Source organism: Capricornis sumatraensis, chromosome 15 (assembly GCF_032405125.1).
Source record: "Capricornis sumatraensis isolate serow.1 chromosome 15, serow.2, whole genome shotgun sequence".
NCBI lineage: Eukaryota > Metazoa > Chordata > Mammalia > Artiodactyla > Bovidae > Capricornis > Capricornis sumatraensis.
The window spans coordinates 55,360,429-55,379,308 of NC_091083.1; the positions used below are offsets into that span (position 1 = coordinate 55,360,429).

The 18,880-nt window shown below is 38.4% G+C and overlaps 1 protein-coding gene across 3 annotated transcripts in view; it reads right to left on the reverse strand.

Moving 5' to 3' along the window:
* Positions 1–18,880, reverse strand: part of PTPRA (protein tyrosine phosphatase receptor type A) — a 135,359-nt gene that overhangs the window by 99,928 nt on the left and 16,551 nt on the right. The gene's annotated exons all lie outside the window — the stretch shown is intronic.

The window sequence follows — 18,880 nt, forward strand, 5'->3', positions numbered from 1 at the left end:
AACAACACATGCAAGGCTGTGTACTTATGAAAAGTAAGTATACAGGTGTTAAACCAGTGTTCATAAACTCAAGTTTATAATTTAAAACAAACTAGACTTTTAATTCAGAACAAGATGGAGTAAGTATATTTCACCCTATTCCTCCCACCAATTAGAACAACAACAAAAAACTCACACAAAATTCATGAAGCAATTGAGACGATTACAAACTGGAGAAAAAATAAGATGGATTAGCTAGGCACCAGGGAACACAACGACTGACACAAGGACAGAACTTCCTGCAGGAAGTTTCCTATTTTTTGTTTGGCTTGGTTTGGACTGACTCCTAATATGTCCTGTCCTGAGCTCTGGAGAGGCCCACAACCTGAAAACAAAAATGAGCACGAACAAAAAAGTACCAAGAAAAGCCTGCTTCTACAGACAAAAGACCAGGAAAAGGGTGACACAGCAAGACAGAAACATCTTGACATACACAATCCAGGCAAACAAAAACAGACAAGTGGCATCCCTCCGCCTCACTAGGTACTGCTTCCCAGCTCTGTCCAGTATCAGTGAGGCAGCCCCTCCCCTCACCCACTGGGCTGCAGCTTTGAAGACTCTGGGTAGAGTTCTGTCTTCCATTTCTACCCTGGAATATTAAGGTGGAGCTTCACCCTAGTCCAACTAGAAAATGGGGTGAAGATTATATGAGGAGGGAGCTAGAAAAATGAATCTTCTAAATATCAGTACAAAATCCTAGACCACCTCTGAACAACCTATGCATAAAAGTGACCAGAAATAGCACAGTAAAAGGTTTCAATACTAAACTCTGGTATGAAATAAAGCCCAGGTTTCAGATTGGTCTCCTGGTAGCACACAAGCAGGGCAGAGCAGAGTAACAGAGCAAGATTTTGAAAACTAAACTGACTTTTGAACTACAGTCAACAAAAGTAGGCTAGGGTGTGTGCTCCAAACCTAAACAGGTTGACTGCCTGTTAAATAAAAAGGTTTAAATGGGAACAGAACACTCAAAATAGATAGGATGCAGTTCAAAACCGCTTGTCACACCAGGAACCACGGAAGTCTCAACTTGAATGAAGAAAAGATAATCACAATTATAAATAACTAAATAATACAATATATTGTATTACTGTATTGTATTATAAATAAAAATGTAAAACCCATTTTGTGCTCTTATGTCACACCGAAAAAAAGCAGGCAGTAGGCTGAACATGGGAGATGGGCCAGTTGTATTACAATACAATAATACAATAAATATTGTAATAAATATTACAATAAGATACCACAGATTTTAAATTATTTGGAAATTATTTTAAAGCAGCTATCCAAAGAACTCTCCAAAAAGAAATCATAAACACTCAGGAAACAGAAGATTTAGAGAGTATCAGATAGAAATTTTAGAACTAAAAGCACAAAAGTTGACACTGAAAAAGAAACAAAGCAAACAAACACTGGGTGGGGACTTCCCTGGAGGTCTAGTGGTTAACCTTTCACCTCCCAATGCAAGTGGTGCAGGTTCAATCCCTGGTCAGGGAGCTAAAATTCCATATGCCTTACTGTGGCCAAAAAAACAGAATACAGACAAGAAAAGCAATATTGTAACAAATCCAATAAAGACTTTTAAAAACTCAATAGCAGAATGAAAATGACAGAGGAAACAATCAATGAACTTAAAACAAATCAATAGAAAAGGTCGATTCTACAACTGAGACGAAACAGATTAAAAAACAGAAATGAATAGCACCTCAGAGTTCTGCGGGACAAGAATAAAGATCTAACATTTTCACCACTAGTGTCCCAAAAAATGAGAAGAAAAAGAATGCAGAGATAAACATACATATATATATTTGAAAAATGATAGATGAAAATATTCCAAATTTAGTTAAGGATTATAAACCTTCAAACTGCTGAAAACTAATGACAAAGTTCTGAAAGAAGCCAGAGAGAAATGATATGCTACTTCTAAGAGAAAAACAATTTGAAGGACAGTGTATTTTCCACCAAAAACAATCGAAAGTAAAAGGAAGTATATAATATTTTTCAAATGCTAAAAGGATCAAGCCAAAATATTCAGTTCAGTAGTTAAGTCGTGTCCAACTCTTTGTGACCCCATGAACCACAACACGACAGGCCTCCCTGTCCATCACCAACCCCTGGAGTCCATCCAAACCCATTTCCACTGAGTCGGTGATGCCATCCAACCATCTCATCTTCTGTCATCGCCTTCTCCTCCTGCCCTCAGTCTTTCCCAGCATCAGGGTCTTTTCAAATGAGTCAGCTCTTCGTATGAGGTGGCCAAAGTATTGGAGTTTCAGCTTCAAAATCAGTCCTTTCAGTGAACACCCAAGACTGATCTCCTTTAGGATGGGCTGGTTGGATCTTCTTGCTGTCCAAGGGACTCTCAAGAGTCTTTTCCAACACCACAGTTCAAAAGCATCAATTCTTCAGAGCTCAGGTTTCTTTATACCAACTCTCACATCTGTACATGACCACTGAAAAAACCACAGCCTTGACTAGACAGACCTTTGTTGACAAAGTGATGTCTCTGCTTTTTAATATGCTGTCTAGGATGGTCATAACTTTCCTTCCAAGGAGTAAGCGCCTTTTAATTTCATCGCTGCAATCACCATCTGCAATGATTTTGGAGCACAGAAAAATAAAGTCAGCCACTGTCATGCCATCTACTTGCCATGAAGTGATGGGACTGGATGCCATGATCTTCGTTTTCTGAATGTTGAGCTTTAAGCCTGCTTTTTCACTCTCCTCTTTCACTTTCATCAAGAGGCCCCTTAGCTCTTCTTCACTTTCTGCCATAAAGGTGGTGTCATCTGCATATCTGAGGTTGTTGATATTTCTCCCGGCAATCTTGATTCCAGCTTGTGCTTCTTCCAGTCCAGCGTTTCTCATGATATTCTCTGCATAGAAGTTAAATAAGCAGGGTGACAATATACAGCCTTGACGTACTCCTTTTCCTATCTGGAACCAGTCTGTTGTTTCATGTGCAGTTCTAACTGTTGCCTCCTGACCTGCATACAGATTTCTCAGGAGGCAGGTCAGGTGGTCTGGGATTCCCATCTCTTTCAGAATTTTCCACAGTTTATTGGGATCCACACAGTCAAAGGCTTTGGCATAGTCAATAAAGCAGATGTTTTTCTGGAACTCTTGCTTTTTCCATGATCCAGCAGATGTTGGCAATTTGATCTCTGGTTCTTCTGCCTTTTCTAAAACCAGCTTGAACATCTCGAAGTTTATGGTTCACGTACTGCTGAAACCGGGCTTGGAGAATTTTAAGCATTACTTTACTAGCGTGTGAGATGAGTGCAATTGTGCGGTAGTTTGAGCATTCTTTGGCACTGCCTTTCTTTGGGATTGGAATGAAAACTGACCTTTTCCAGTCCTGTGGCCACTGCTGAGTTTTCCACATTTGCTGGCATATTGAGTGCAGCACTTTCACAGCATCATCTTTCAGGATTTGAAAGAGCTCAACTGGAATTCCATCACCTCCACTAGCTTTGTTCATAGTGATGCTTCCTAAGGCCCACCTGACTTCACATTCCAGGATGTCTGGTTCTAGATGAGTGATCACATCATCGTGATTATCTGGGTCATGAAGATCTGTTTTGTATAGTTCTTCATATTACATTAGAGTAAAAACATCCTTCAGGAATGAAGATGAGAAAAAGACAGTGGCAGATGAAGGAATAATGTGTCATCAACAAAACAGCTCTAAAAGAATGGTTAAAGTAATTTTTTCACACAGGAAATAAATGACAGAACCCTCAAACATCAGGAATAATGAACAGTAGAAAGGGTGTGTGCCCACACGTGTATATATGCTACACATGTATTGTGTATGAACATGTACATAAATACTAATACATATATACTAATTAAACAATTTTCTCCTTGTTGTTTTTAGAATTATGTTTGATGGTTGAAAGTAAAAATTGTAACATTGCCCTGTGGTTTTCAACATACATAAAGGTAACACTTAAGACAACTGTTTCATAAAAGGGGTAAGGGCCTAAAAGGTAGTAAGGTTTCCACCTTCCACTTAAAGGGGCAAAAGATCAATTAGCAGATTGTGATGAATTATGTACATATATTTTAATCCCTAGAGCAATCACACAAAAAAACTATACAAAGAGATACACTAAAAACATTACAGAAAAACCAAACTGGAGTACTAAGAAAATGTTCAGGTAACCCATAGAAATACAAGGAAGGGAAAACAGAAGAAAAATATGAAAAAGAGTTCATAAAATGGCAAACTTTGCCATTCATAAAATGGTAAACAAATGAAAAATATTGAAAATTACATTCGATATAAATAGTCTAAATATACCAACTAAAAAGACAAGGATGAGAGGAATTGGTTAAAAAAGGAAAAAGACCTAACTATAAGCTGTCTAGGGGGCTTCCCTGATAGCTCAGTTGATAAAGAATCTGCCTGCAATGCAGGAGACCTGGGTTTGATCCCTGGGTTAGGAAGATCCCCTGGAGAAGGGAAAGGCTACCCATTCCAGTATTCTGGCCTGGAAAATTCCATGTATAGTACATGAGGTTGCAAAGAGTTGGACATAACTGAGCAACTTTCACTTCAATTCACTTCATATGCTGTCTATAATAAACTTACTTCAAAGATAATGATATAGAAAGGTTAGAAATAAATGGATTCCATGTTTTAGGAGGAGAAAAGGAAGGATAAAAAAGTATAGCACAGAAGATGTTTAGAGTAGTGAAATTATTTGGTATGATACTGTAATGGATATATGTCACCATATATTTGTTAAAATTCATAAAATGTACAATACAAAGAATAAACCCTAATGTAATCTATGAATTTCTAGTTAATAACAATGTATCAATATTGGTTTATCAGTTGTAACAAATCAACCACATGTATGCAAAATGTTAATAAAAGAAACTGGTGGGAGTTGGTAAGAAGAGGGTATACAGGAGCTCTGTATTTTCTACTTTGAACTGCCTAAATTTTTTTGTTAATTAAAAAAAAATGGATGAGGAAAGACATACCATGCAAATATGGAACAAAAGAAAGCTGAAGTAGCCACGTTACACTGGATAAAGTATTTTTCAGAACAAGGAAAATTATCAGAAACAAAAAGAAATAATACATAATGATTCAGTTCAGTTCAGTCGCTCATGATTAAAGGGCCAATTTTAAATAGACATAAGATTCTAAATGTGTATGCACCAGAAAACAGCTTAAAATACAAGAAGCAAAAATTGGCCTAATTGAAAACAGAGAAAGACAAATTAATAACCCCCTCTCAGTAACTGACAAAAAATCTTAACTGAAAAATCAGCAACAGAAAGAACACTACCGTCAACCAATAAGACCTAACTAACATTTATAGGACACTCTATCCAAGAGCAGGCTAGACTTTTTTTTTAAACTCCTATGGAATACTCTCTAAGACAGACCACATCCTGGTTCATAAAGCAAACCTCCACAACTGTAAAGAAGGGATATCACTATAGAAACCACAGACATCAAACGGATAAGGGGATACTAAGAACAATTCTGTATACAGAAACCCAACAACTCAGACAAAATGCACAAATTCCTTGAAAATCACAAGCTTCTGTAACTTTTAAAGAAATGTTTAACTTCAGAAAAACAAATCTTAAGGCCAAGATGGCTTCAATGGCAAGTCCCACAAATATTTAAAAAGGAAATAATAACCATTCTACACTTGCCATAATAACACCCATTCTCTCTCTTCCAAGAAATAGAAGATGAACACTTTCCAATTCTCATTTTTATACTGATGATATCCTGATAAAACCAGACAGTAAACAAAAAACAAAATTACAGACCAATTCCCCCTATGGACACAGAAACAAAAATCCTTAGCAGAATATTACCAAAAAAAAATGCAGCAATACATAAAAAGAAAAATATACAGTAAACAAGTGAGATTTATCCCAGGAATGTAAGGCTGTTTCCAAAAAAAACTGTCAATCAATAGATCCTATCAACAGATGCAGAGAAAACATTTGACAGAAGCCAACTATCACTCATGAGAAAAACGCTCAGCAAACTTGAAATTTATGAAATTTCTCCCACTACCTGATAAAAGGCATCTAAACAAAATAAAAACAAAAAACCTAGTCTGAATACTTCCTCCTAAAATTATGAACAAAACCAAGATACCTGCTCTCACCATTCCTATTTAACATAGTACCCCAAGTCCTAGCCAGCCCAATAAGGCAAGAAAAGGAAATAAAATTTTCCACAGATTGTAAAGTAGGGGACATGATTAACCTCACAGAAAACCTTAGGGAATCAATTTTAAAACTCTTGAAACTACTTAGTTTAATAATGTTACAAGATATTAAGATCAACACAGGAAAATCAGTAATATTTTAGTATACTAAGAATGACTCTATTAGTCTTTGCCCTGCTTCATTCTGTATTCCAAGGCCAAATTTGCCTGTTACTCCAGGTGTTTCTTGACTTCCTACTTTTGCATTCCAGTCCCCTATAATGAAAAGGACATCTTTTTTGGGTGTTAGTTCTAAAAGGTCTTGTAGGTCTTCAAAGAACCGTCCAACTTCAGCTTGTTCAGCGTTACTGGTTGGGGCACAGACTTGGATTACTGTGATATTGAATGGTTTGCCTTGGAGACGAACAGAGATCATTCTGTCGTTTTTGAGATTGCATCCAAGTACTGCATTTCGGACTCTTTTGTTGACCATGATGGCTACTCCATTTCTTCTGAGGGATTCCTGCCTGCAGTAGTAGATATAATGGTCATCTGAGTTAAATTCACCCATTCCAGTCCATTTTAGTTCACTGATTCCTAGAATGTCGACGTTCACCCTTGCCATCTCTTGTTTGACGACTTCCAATTTGCCTTGATTCATGGACCTGACATTCCAGGTTCCTATGCAATATTGCTCTTTATAGCACTGGACCTTGCTTCTATCACCAGTCACATCCACAACTGGGTATTGTTTTTGCTTTGGCTCCATCCCTTCATTCTTTCTGGAGTTATTTCTCCACTGAACTCCAGTAGCATATTGGGCACCTACTGACCTGGGGAGTTCCTCTTTCAGTATCCTATCATTTTGCCATGGGTTCCCAAGGCAAGAATACTGAAGCGGTTTGCCATTGCCTTCCCAGTGGACCACATTCTGTCAGCAAAGACTAACAGAGTCTTGCCAAGAATGCACTGGTCATAGCAAACACTCGCTTCCAACAACACAAGAGAAGACTCTACACATGGACATCACCAGATGGTCAACACTGAAATCAGATTGATTATATTCTTTGCAGCCAAAAATGAAGACGCTCTATACAGTCAGCAAAAACAAAACCGGGAGCTGACTGTGGCTCAGATCATGAACTCCTTATTGCCAAATTCAGACTTAAATTGAAGAAAGTGGGGAAAACCACTAGACCATTCAGGTATGACCTAAATCAAATCCCTTATGATTATACAGTTGAAGTGAGAAATAGATTTAAGGGCCTAGATCTGATTGATAGAGTGCCTGATGAATTATGGAATGAGGTTTGTGACATTGTACAGCAGACAGGGATCAAGACCATCCCCATGGAAAAGAAATGCAAAAAAGCAAACTGGCTGTCTGGGGAGACCTTACAAATAGCTGTGAATAGAAGAGAAGCGAAAGCAAAGGAGGAAAGGAAAGATATAAGCATCTGAATGCAGAGTTCCAAAGAATAGCAAGAAGAGATAAGAAAGCCTTCCTCAGTGATCAATGCAAAGAAATAGAGGAAAACAACAGAATGGGAAAGACTAGAGAACTCTTCAAGAAAATTAGGGATACCAAGGGAACATTTCATGCAAAGATGGGCTCAATAAAGGACAGAAATGGTATGGACCTAACAGAAGCAGAAGATATTAAGAAGAAGTGGCAAGACTACACAGAAGAACTGTACAAAAAGATCTTCACGACCAAGATAATCACGATGGTGTGATCACTCACCTAGAGCCAGACATCCTGGAATGTGAAGTCAAGTGGGCCTTAGAAAGCATCACTATGAACAAAGCTAGTGGAGGTGATGGAATTCCAGTTGAGCTCTTTCAAATCCTGAAAGATGATGCTGTGAAAGTGCTGCACTCTATATGCCAGCAAATGTGGAAAACTTAGTAGTGGCCACAGGACTGGAAAAGGTCAGTTTTCATTCCAATCCCAAAGAAAGGCAGTGCCAAAGAATGTTCAAACTACTGCACTATTGCACTCATCTCACACACTAGTAAAGTAATGCTCAAAATTCTCCAAGCCAGGCTTCAGCAATACGTGAACCGTGAAATTCCAGATGTTCAAGCTGGTTTTAGAAAAGGCAGAAGAACCAGAGATCAAATTGCCAACATCCGCTGGATCATGGAAAAAGCAAGAGAGTTCCAGAAAAACATCTATTTCTGCTTTATTGACTATGCCAAAGCCTTTGACTGTGTGGATCACAGTAAACTGTGGAAAATTCTGAAAGAGATGGGAATCCCAGACCACCTGACCTGCCTCCTGAGAAATCTGTATGCAGGTCAGGAAGCAACAATTAGAACTGGACATGGAACAACAGACTGGTTCCAAATAGGAAAAGGAGTACATCAAGGCTGTATATTGTCACCCTGCTTATTTAACTTCTATGCAGAGAATATCATGAGAAATGCTAGACTGGAAGAAGCACAAGCTGGAATCAAGATTGCCGGGAGAAATATCAACAACCTCAGATATGCAGATGACACCACCTTTATGGCAGAAAGTGAAGAGGAACTAAAAAGCCTCTTGATGAAAGTGGAAGTGGAGAGCGAAAAAGTTGGCTTAAAGCTCAACATTCAGAAAACGAAGATCATGGCATCTGGTCCCATCACTTCATGGGTAATAGATGGGGAAACAGTGGAAACAGTGTCAGACTTTATTTTTTGGGGCTTCATAATCACTGCAGATGGTGACTGCAGCCATGAAATTAAAAGACGCTTACTCTTTGGAAGAAAAGATATGACCAACCTAGACAGCATATTGAAAAGCAGAGACATTACTTTGTCAACAAACGTCCGTCTAGTCAAGGCTATGGTTTTTCCAGTGGTCATGTATGAATGTGAGATTTGGACTGTGAAGAAAGCTGAGCACTGAAGAATTGATGCTTCTGAACTGTGGTGTTGGAGAAGACTCTTGAGAGTACCTTGGACTGCAAGGAGATCCAGCCAGTCCATTCTGAAGGAGATCAGCCCTGGGATTTCTTTGGAAGGAATGATGCTAAAGCTGAAACTCCAGTACTTTGGCCACCTCATGCGAAGAGTCAAGTCATTGGAAAAGACTCTGATGCTGGGAGGGATTGGGGGCAGGAGGAGAAGGGGACGACAGAAAATGAGATGGCTGGATGGCATCACTGACTCGACGGACTTGAGTCTGAGTGAACTCTGGGAGTTGGTGATGGACAGGGAGGCCTGGCATGCTGCGATTCATGAGGTCGCAAAGAATCGGACATGACTGAGAGACTGAATTGAACTGAAGAATGACTAAAGAAAAAAACAAACTTAAATGTAACACCATTTACAATCACTCCCCCAAATGGAAAATATTATTTAAATATAAGTTTAGCATAACATGTTTAGAATCTGGTATGCTGAAAATTATAAAGCACTAATGAAGAAAGTCCTAAATAATGGAAAGACATATTGTGTGCATGTTTTGGACCACTCAACATTAGTATAGCTGTGAACTCTCCCTAAAATGATCTATAGATTTAACAGAAACCATATAGAAAAATCATAGCAGTTTTTTTCCCCCCCTTTTTTGGCTACACCACGCAGAATGCTGATCTTCCCCAGCCAGGGATTGAAACTGTGCCTTCTGAAGCACAAGTGCAGAAACTGAACCACCAGAGAAGTACCAGAGGATTTTTGTTTTTTTGGTAGATACAGGTAAGTTATAGACAATTTTTTTTAGTAGATAGCCGTTGATTCTAAAATTTATATGAAAAGATAAATGATTCAGAAAAAACACTACTGAAAACTTGGAGGAACCATATTATTGAATTTAAAACTTACCATATAGCTTCAGCAATCAAAAGTGTATGGTACTGAAGAAGGGACAGACACAGAGATCAATAAAACAGGATAGAGAAACTGGAAATAGACTCATAAGTATGCCTAACTGATTTCTGGCAAAGATATAAAAGCAATCCAAAGAAGGAAGAATAGTCTTTTCAATAAATGGGGATGGAGCAAATGGACTTCCATAGGCAAAGAAAAAATAGCAATCCAAAATTTATGTAAAAATTAACTGCAAATGGATCTTAGATGCTAAGATAAAGGGTAAAACTATAAAAAATGGTACTAGAAAACACAGGAGAAAACCTTTGTGACCTAAAGTTGGGCAAACAGTTTTTAGACATGACGCCAAAGCAAGACTTCTAAGAGAGGATTGGCCTTCATCAAAATTAAAAATCAAGTTTATCAAAGACCCTGTTAGGAAGATTAAAAGACAAGACACAGACTGGGGAGAAAACACATATAAAGAACACTTATCCAGAAAGTCTCTAAACACAAAAGTGAGAAGACAAAGAATTTCATTAGAATATGGACAAACACATGAAGAAATATTCACTGAAGAATATATTCAGATGGCAAATAAGGACATGAAAATGTTCACTATCATGAGAAATCAGGGAAATGCAAATTAAAGACACGATGAGATACTATTACAACACCTTTCAGAATGACCAAAATTTTTTAAACATTGACAATGCCAAATGCTAGTGAGGATAGCGAGAAACTTCATCTTTCATATAATGCTAGCAGAAATGCAAAAGTTTTATAACTTGTCCAGAAAGTAGTTTGGCAGTTTCTTTAAAAACTAAACATACACTTACCACACAACATAACAATGGCACTTCTGGGCATTTATCCCAGAGAAATGGAAAACATATCCACACAAACAATGTGTACATGAATGTTTGTAACAGTTTTTTGTATACCTCCAAACTGGACGTAATACAAATGTCTTTCAACAAGAATATGAATAAAATGCAACACATCCATACAATGCAGTACTACTGAGCTACGAAAAAGAACAAATTACTGATACACACAAAAACTTGGATGGATTTCAAAGGCACTATGCTGAGTGAAAAAGCCAATCTCAAAAGGTTACACACATTCCATTTATATACCACACTTGAAATGAAAAACTTGTGATTTTCATTTCAGTGATAGATTGCTTCGCTGGTAGCTCAGCTGGTAAAGAATCCGCCTGCAATGCAGGAGACCCTGGTTTGATTCCTGGGTCAGGAAAATCCCTTGGAGAAGGGATAGCCTACCCACTCCAGTATTCTTGGGCTTCCCTGATGGCTCAGATGGTAAAGAATCCACCTGTAATGAGGGATTTGATCGATCCCTGGGTTGGGAAGATCCTCTGGAGAATTCAGTCCATGGGGTTGCAAAGAGCTGCACACGACTGAGCGACTTTCACAGTGATAGGCTGCCACAGTTATGTTGGGGAGAGGATCTGGTGATTATAAAGAGGTAGCACGAGGGATTTTTTCCTTCTTTGTGGTGGTGGAACAGTACTGTATCCTGATTATGGCAGTGGTTATACAATCTGATAAAATTTCAGTGCTGGGTTCAGAAAGCCAATTAAAACCAGTCCTTGTCTGGGATTTCCCTGGTGGTCTAGTAGTTAAGACACTGTGCTTCCACTGCAGGGGTTGATGCCTGGTTGGGGAACTAAGATCCGGCAGCTAAAAAACAGGAAAACAAAAACAGTTGTTGTCTTCAATGAGCTCATAGCCCACAGGCAAACTTCTTTTTTGTGTCCCTAACTTATGCTAAACACTCCTTGAAAGCAGAATCTTCACTCAGCAAATGCCCAATACATGAAGAACAAGACTAACAATGCTTGGTTTAGAAACATATTGTAGTTTTCACTATACATGAGAAATTGAGAAAGCAATTCTTTTCCTCAGAGAGCCAACAGAGTAGAGTGAAAAAAACACGGACTGTGAAGTCACACGTACTTGTATATGAATCTTAGCTCTGAGACGACTACAGCTTAGAAAAAGCTCTTGGTTTTTATGTTTTGAGTTTTCATTTCCTTATCTTTAAAATAGCAGTGTCTCCCACTCCTAACAGGGGACTGCTATGAGTACTATAAAAAACATAATGTAGGGAATTCCCTGGTGGTCCAGTGGGTAGGACCTACAACCAAGATCCCACATGCCACAGAGCATAGCCAAAAAAAAAAAGTAATATAAATGTAAATATATCTACACGTAAAACTCCATCATAAAATCTAGTACACAGCAGGCATTTTCCAAGTTGTCCCTACACCTGTTCCTTATTCACTAATCCTTCATTATGACCAAAATGACCATTTATACTCAAATCACACATTTCTTTGCCTTAACTTTTCTGGCTTCAATTAAGCCCTCACCTTAACATACACCTTCAAGATGAGGAACTCAAATTCTATATAACTCAATATCATAACATTCAAATTTGTAAGACTTTACACTTAAACTTTTCCCCTAAGAAGCATTCTATAGGTTCCTTGAACCTCAAAATTTGCACATATAGTGATGAGGATGAAAACAGTAATGCATTCATGTTGGTAGTAACAGCTCACTCTGTTCCTCACTTCTACAGCCACTCTGGGATGTGATCAGCAGTTGGGAGCTTACTTTGGGGTTCCTGCTGCCACAAACTAGAAATCTTCGGACTCCTAGCAGCCTGGGGTTAGAGTATCCACAAACATTTAAACAAATTTTCTTCAGTCAGTGCCTGCTTCCCTGCCAACATTTCCATGTCTTGGGCCTTTCCTACTACAGATCCCTCCTGATCAAGAGCTCATCCCATGAGTTTTCTGGGCTGTGGCTTCCTCCATTTAGTTCTTCTCTCCCAATTCCCTTTCTTTCACCTACTACAGGCCCTACTACAACTTTCTCATTGTTAAATTATTTTTTATTTACTTTTAAAATTATTATTCCTCCACTATCATTTCAGTGAGGTGCTATCAGAAAGAACAAATAAATGTCTTTAATGTGGCATCATGAACCAGAAGTCTGTAACTTGGTTTTTCTTTTTTTTTTTGTCCTACACTATTTTATGGTCATTTTTTGATGTCAGCACACACAATCCTACCTCACCCTCGTTAATGATGACACTGTTCAGAAGCAGTGATGTAGAGAATAAAGAATAATAAAGAATAATAAAGAATTTGTTTAAACATACAGCAGGGACTAAAGTTGGGAGAACAGGAAAAGCAGAGAGCTAACGCTATGGTCAAGTCCTCTGCATTCTTCAAAGTTCAACAGCCAGCTCATGCTCACTTACTCTGTCAGCGGACAAGTCTTTCCTCTGTACTCAAAGCTCTTACTCAACTTTTCTAAACTTTCATTCTTAAAAATGAAAGAATAGGCAAGGATTACCAAAGATAAACAGGAAAAGAAAATGACTGGAGGAAACAGGAATGATTCCAGGAAAAAAAATAAAACTTTTAAAAACTATCTTCAGAGATAAAACAAAAATAGAAGTAAAATCATAAAACAAGCAACAATTCTAGAAAATTTTTAAATAAACTGAAGATAATTCAATAGAAAGAGGCAGAGAAAAAGTTGTGAAAATCTCCCAGAAGAAAGACCTGAAAAAAGGAAACCAAAGGAAAAAAGTTTGAAAACAGGCGAGAATAGATAAGAACATTATAAGAGCAATCCAAGAGGCCGAATTAGAATTTCTGAGAGAAAGAAGTAAGAAAATGCAGTGGAGAATATCATCTAAGAAAAACATAAGGCAATCATTAATCATGAAAAATATGAGTCTGCAGATTAAGGGGGCTAGGACTTTCCTGGTGGTCCAGTGACTGAGAATTCACCTTCCAATGCAGGGGACATGGGTTCGATCCTGACGGGGGAAACAGGATTCCACATAACAGAGAGCAACTAAGACCACATGTCATAACTAAGAAAAGCCCGTGTGCTGCAAAGAAAGATCCCTCATGCTGCAACCACGAGCCAATGCAGCCAAATAAATATTTTCAAAAACAAAACAAAACAAAACAGATTAAGGGACCCATCAAGTACACCACTATGGAATTCTTAGAAAACAACTGACCCTTGAACAACTCAGGGGGTTAAAGGTACCAACCAGACCTCCATTACCACCACCAGTCCCCCACACAGTCAAAAATCCATGTATAAAGAATGCTTAAGAATCCATCTGCCAGATATAACAGAGAACAGACTTGTGGACACAGTGGAGGGGAAGGAGAGGGTGGGATGAACTGAGACTAGCACTGAAACACATGCAGTACCATACATAAAATAGATAGCCAGCAGGAATTTGCCATTTGACAGAGGGATCTAAAGCCAGTGCTCTGTGACAACCTAGAGGGTGGGAAGCGGGAGAGAGGGGACATATGTTGATGTATGGCAGGGACCAACACAACACTGTAAAGCAATTAATTACCTTCCAATTAAAAATTAAAAAAAAAAAAAAAGCATCCATCTGCCAATGCAGGGGACAAGGTTCGATTCCTGGTCCTGGAAGATCTCACATGGCCTGGGGCATAAAAGCCCATGTGCCACAACTACTGTGCCCCAAAGCCTGTACTGCACAAGAAGAGAAGCCACCACAATGAGAAATCCAGGCACCACAACTAGACAGCAGGCCCCCCCATCTGGATGAAACTCGAGAAAAGCCAACACGTAGCAAGGAAGATCTAACACAGCCAAAGGAAAAAAAAATTCACGTGTAACTTTATATAGTTGGCCCTCCACATCCTAGGTTTGGCATCCTCAGAGTCAACCATCATATGGTGCTATATAGTACATTCAACCATACCTCTTTGTATTGCACTCGACACTACTATGCTTTGGAGAAACTGTTTTTTACAAATTGAAGGTCTGTGGCAATCCTGCATCAAGCAAGTCTGTTGGTACCATTTTCCAGTAGCATTTGCTTACTCTGTGTCTCTGCACCCCGTTTTGTTAACTCTTGCAATGTTCTGAATGTGTTCATTATTATTATATTTGCTATGGTGATCTGTGACCTTTGATGTTACTACTGCAAAAAGATTATGATTGACTGAAAGCTCATTTTTCACCAATAAAGTATTTCTTAATTAGGTTAGATTTTTTTTTAAGACAATGTGATTGCACAGTTAGTACAAATTTTTCTTATTTTTTTTACTGTATCATGTGGCTTGTGGTATCATCACAGTCATACCAGGGATTGAAGCTGGGCCCTCAGTAGTGAAAGAGTGGAGCACTAACCATAGGACAACCAGGGAACTCCCCCTAAACATAGCTTTTACACGTACTGAGATACCAGAAAAAAATTATGTGACTCACTTTATTGCAGTATTTATGCAGTGGTCTGGAACCAAACCCACAATATCTTTGAAGTATGCCTGTTATTTATTTTTAAAAATTTGTGTATAAGAGGAGTTCAAGCATGCAGTTCAAACCCATACTGTTCATGATCAACTATGTATGGAAAAAAAGTTTTCAGAGAAATGATAAATTTCCTACAGGAAACAAAATGAGACTAAATTTCACATTCTATGATGAACAATGAATGCCAGAAAAAAATCGAGCAAACAAAGTTCAGAGGGAAAATACCCTGCAATTCAGAATTCTAAACCCAACCATCACTCAAACATGAGGGGAGAACAGACATCAGAAGAATCAGTTTATCTGCTGGGTACTCTTTCTCTTAAGAAGTTACTTGAGAATGAACTTTAGCACACACAAAAAAAAGCTTTTAATTTTTAATTAAAAAAAGAAACCAAGATCTAAGATCAGGGGGAAGGATACAACTTAAAAATGCAATGAGGGAAATCACAAGAAAACAGCCATGCAGATGACCTCAAGAATAACAGACTAGAATGTATATGATTGACAGCATGGGGAACAGTAGGATAATAATAAAGACAGATCAAAAAAAAAAAAAGACAAGAAAAAAGAAAATCAGGAACTCCAGAAAGAAAATTCCAGTTGAGCTATTTAAATTCCTAAAAGATGATGCTGTGAAAGCGCTGTACTCAATATGTCAGCAAATTTGGAAAACTCAGCAGTGGCCACAGGACCGAAGGTCAATTTTCATTCTAATCCCAAAGAAGGGCAATGCCAAAGAATGTTCAAACTACCATACAATTTACGCTAATCTCACTTACTAGCAAGGTTATGCTCAAAATTCTTTAATCTAGGCTTCAGCAGTAAGTGAACCCAGACCCTCCAGGTGTACAAGTTGGGTTTCAAAGAGGCAGAGGAACCAGAGATCAAACTGCTAACATTCGCTGGATTATGGAGAAAGCAAGGGAATTCCAGAAAAATGTCTACTTCTGCTTCATTGACTACACTAAAGCCTTTGTGTGGATCACAACAAACTGGAAAATTCTTAGAGAGATGGGAATACTGGACAACCTCACGTGCCTCCTGAGAAACCTGTATGCAGGCCAAGAAGCAACAGTCAGAACCAGATATGGAACAACAGATTGGTTTAAAACTGGGAAAGCAGTATGGCAAGGCTGTATATTTAAATTAAATGCAGAGTGAAATGAAGTCTCTCAGTCGTATCGGACTCTTTGCGACCCCATAGACTGCAGCCTGCCAGGCTCCTCTGTCCATGGGATTTTCCAGGCAATAGTACTAGAGTGGATTGCCATTTCCTTCTCCAGGGGATCTTCCCAACCCAGGGCTTGAACCCGGGTCTCCAGCGTTGTAGACAGATGCTTTACTGTCTGATCATGTGAAATGCCAGGCTGGATGAATCACAAGCTGGAATCAACACTGTCAGAAGTATCAACAACCTCAGATATGCAGATGATACCACTCTAATGGCAGAAAGTGAAGAGGAACTAAAGAGCCTCCTGAGGAGGGTGAAAGAAGAGCATAAAAAAGTGGGCTAGGCTTAAAACTCATCATTCAAAAAACTAAGACCATGGCATCTGGTCCCATCACTTCATGGCAAATAGATGGGGAAAAAGTGCAAAGTCACAGGTATTATCTTGGCCTCCAAAATCACTGCAGATGGTGACTGCAGCCATGAAATTAAAAGACGCTTGCTCCTTGGAAGAAAAGCTATGACAAACCTAAACAGCATATTAAAAAGCAGAGACATCATTTTGCCAACAAAGGTCTATATAACAGTCAAAGCTATGCTTTTTCCAGTAGTCATGTACAGATGTAAACTCTGGAAGGCTAAGTGCCGAAGAACTGACACTTCTGAACTATGGTGCTAAAGAAGGCTCTTGAGAGCCCCATGGACTTCAAGGCGATCCCCAACCAGTCAATCCTAAAGGAAACCAACCTTCAATATTCACTGGAAGGACTGATGCTGAAGCTCCTATACTCTGGCCCCTGACATGAAGAACCAACTTACTGGAAAAGACCCTGATGCTGAGAAAGACTGAAGGTAAAAGGAGAAGGGGCTGGCAGAGGATGAGATGGTTAGATAATATCACCAACTCAATGTACATGAATATGAGGACATTTCACAAGATGGTGAAGGACAGGGAAGGCTGGTATAACGTCCATGGTGTCGTAAGAGTTGGATATGACTTACCAACTGAACAATAACAATTGTTATTAACAATTCATATAACAATAACAATTCATAGTAACATTACTCACAACAGCCAAAAGCTATAGACAACCCAAATGTCCACTGAAGGATGAATAAACAAAATGTGGCATATATACACAGTAGAAGATCATTTGGCCTTAAAAAGGATGGAAATTCTGATCCATGCTACAACATGAATAAACCTTGAAGATTATACTAAGTGAAATAAGCTAGACACAAAATGACAAATACTGTACAGTTCCAGTTACATGTGTACCTAGAGGAGTCAAAGCAGTCAGGGAAAGCAGAATGTGGTTGCCAGGAATTCAGGAAAAGGGGAAATGAGGAGTTAGCTATAAAAGGTACAGGATTTCAGTTGAGGAAAATGAAGTTCTAGAGACTGTTGGTGGTGATGATGGTTGCACAACAATATAAATATACTTAATGTCAATGATCTGTACACGTAAAACTGATTTAAATGGTTAATTTTTATGTTACATATTTTTGTACAACAAAGAAAAAAATACGTATATGAATACTTTAACATGTAACACCTTTTCAGTGCTGCTCTCTCATACCTCTTCCTTCTCCAAACTCCTGCCAGAAGAACCACTAGTCTGATTTCTATCATCATATCTCCTGGCAACCGAACTGTATCTACTTTTTTTGGTGTCTGGCTTCTTATATATATCTGTGAGATTCATCCATATTGTTGTGCAGAGGTTCATTCCTCTCTATTGCCAAGTACAATTCCACTATATGAATGTATCACAATTTATTCATCTTTTCACCTATTTTTAGACATTTAATTATTTCCTTTTTTTTTTCTTTTTTGCTATTATAAATAAAGCTACAGTGAGTATTTACATGCAAGTCTTTATGAAGACATATATTTCATTTCTCAAGGGTAAATACCTAGGGGTAGAATTTCTGGATTATTGGATACATGTATATTTAGCTTGTAGAAAATACTCAATGATTTTCCAAAACTGTAGTGCTGGTTTACACTGCTGTTTAAAACTTGGAATGATGGGTAAGCTGATAATGAAAATCTGCTTTGCCTTTTTAATACAAGTTGTTGTTTAAATCTATACAGACTGAGTACTGAATTCTTTGAAACTCTCAATGCATCAGCTCTTCAACAAGGATCCATATCAATGTCAACTAAAAAAAATGCACAATGTGAGTTGTGAGTTAAGTTTTATTTGGAGCAAAATGCCAACTATAACCTAGGAGGCAGCAATTCAGGAGCTCTAAGAAACCCTTCTGAAGAGGTGGTAGGAAGGTCAGTGTATTATGTGATTTTGGTGAGGGCAGAATACATGCAA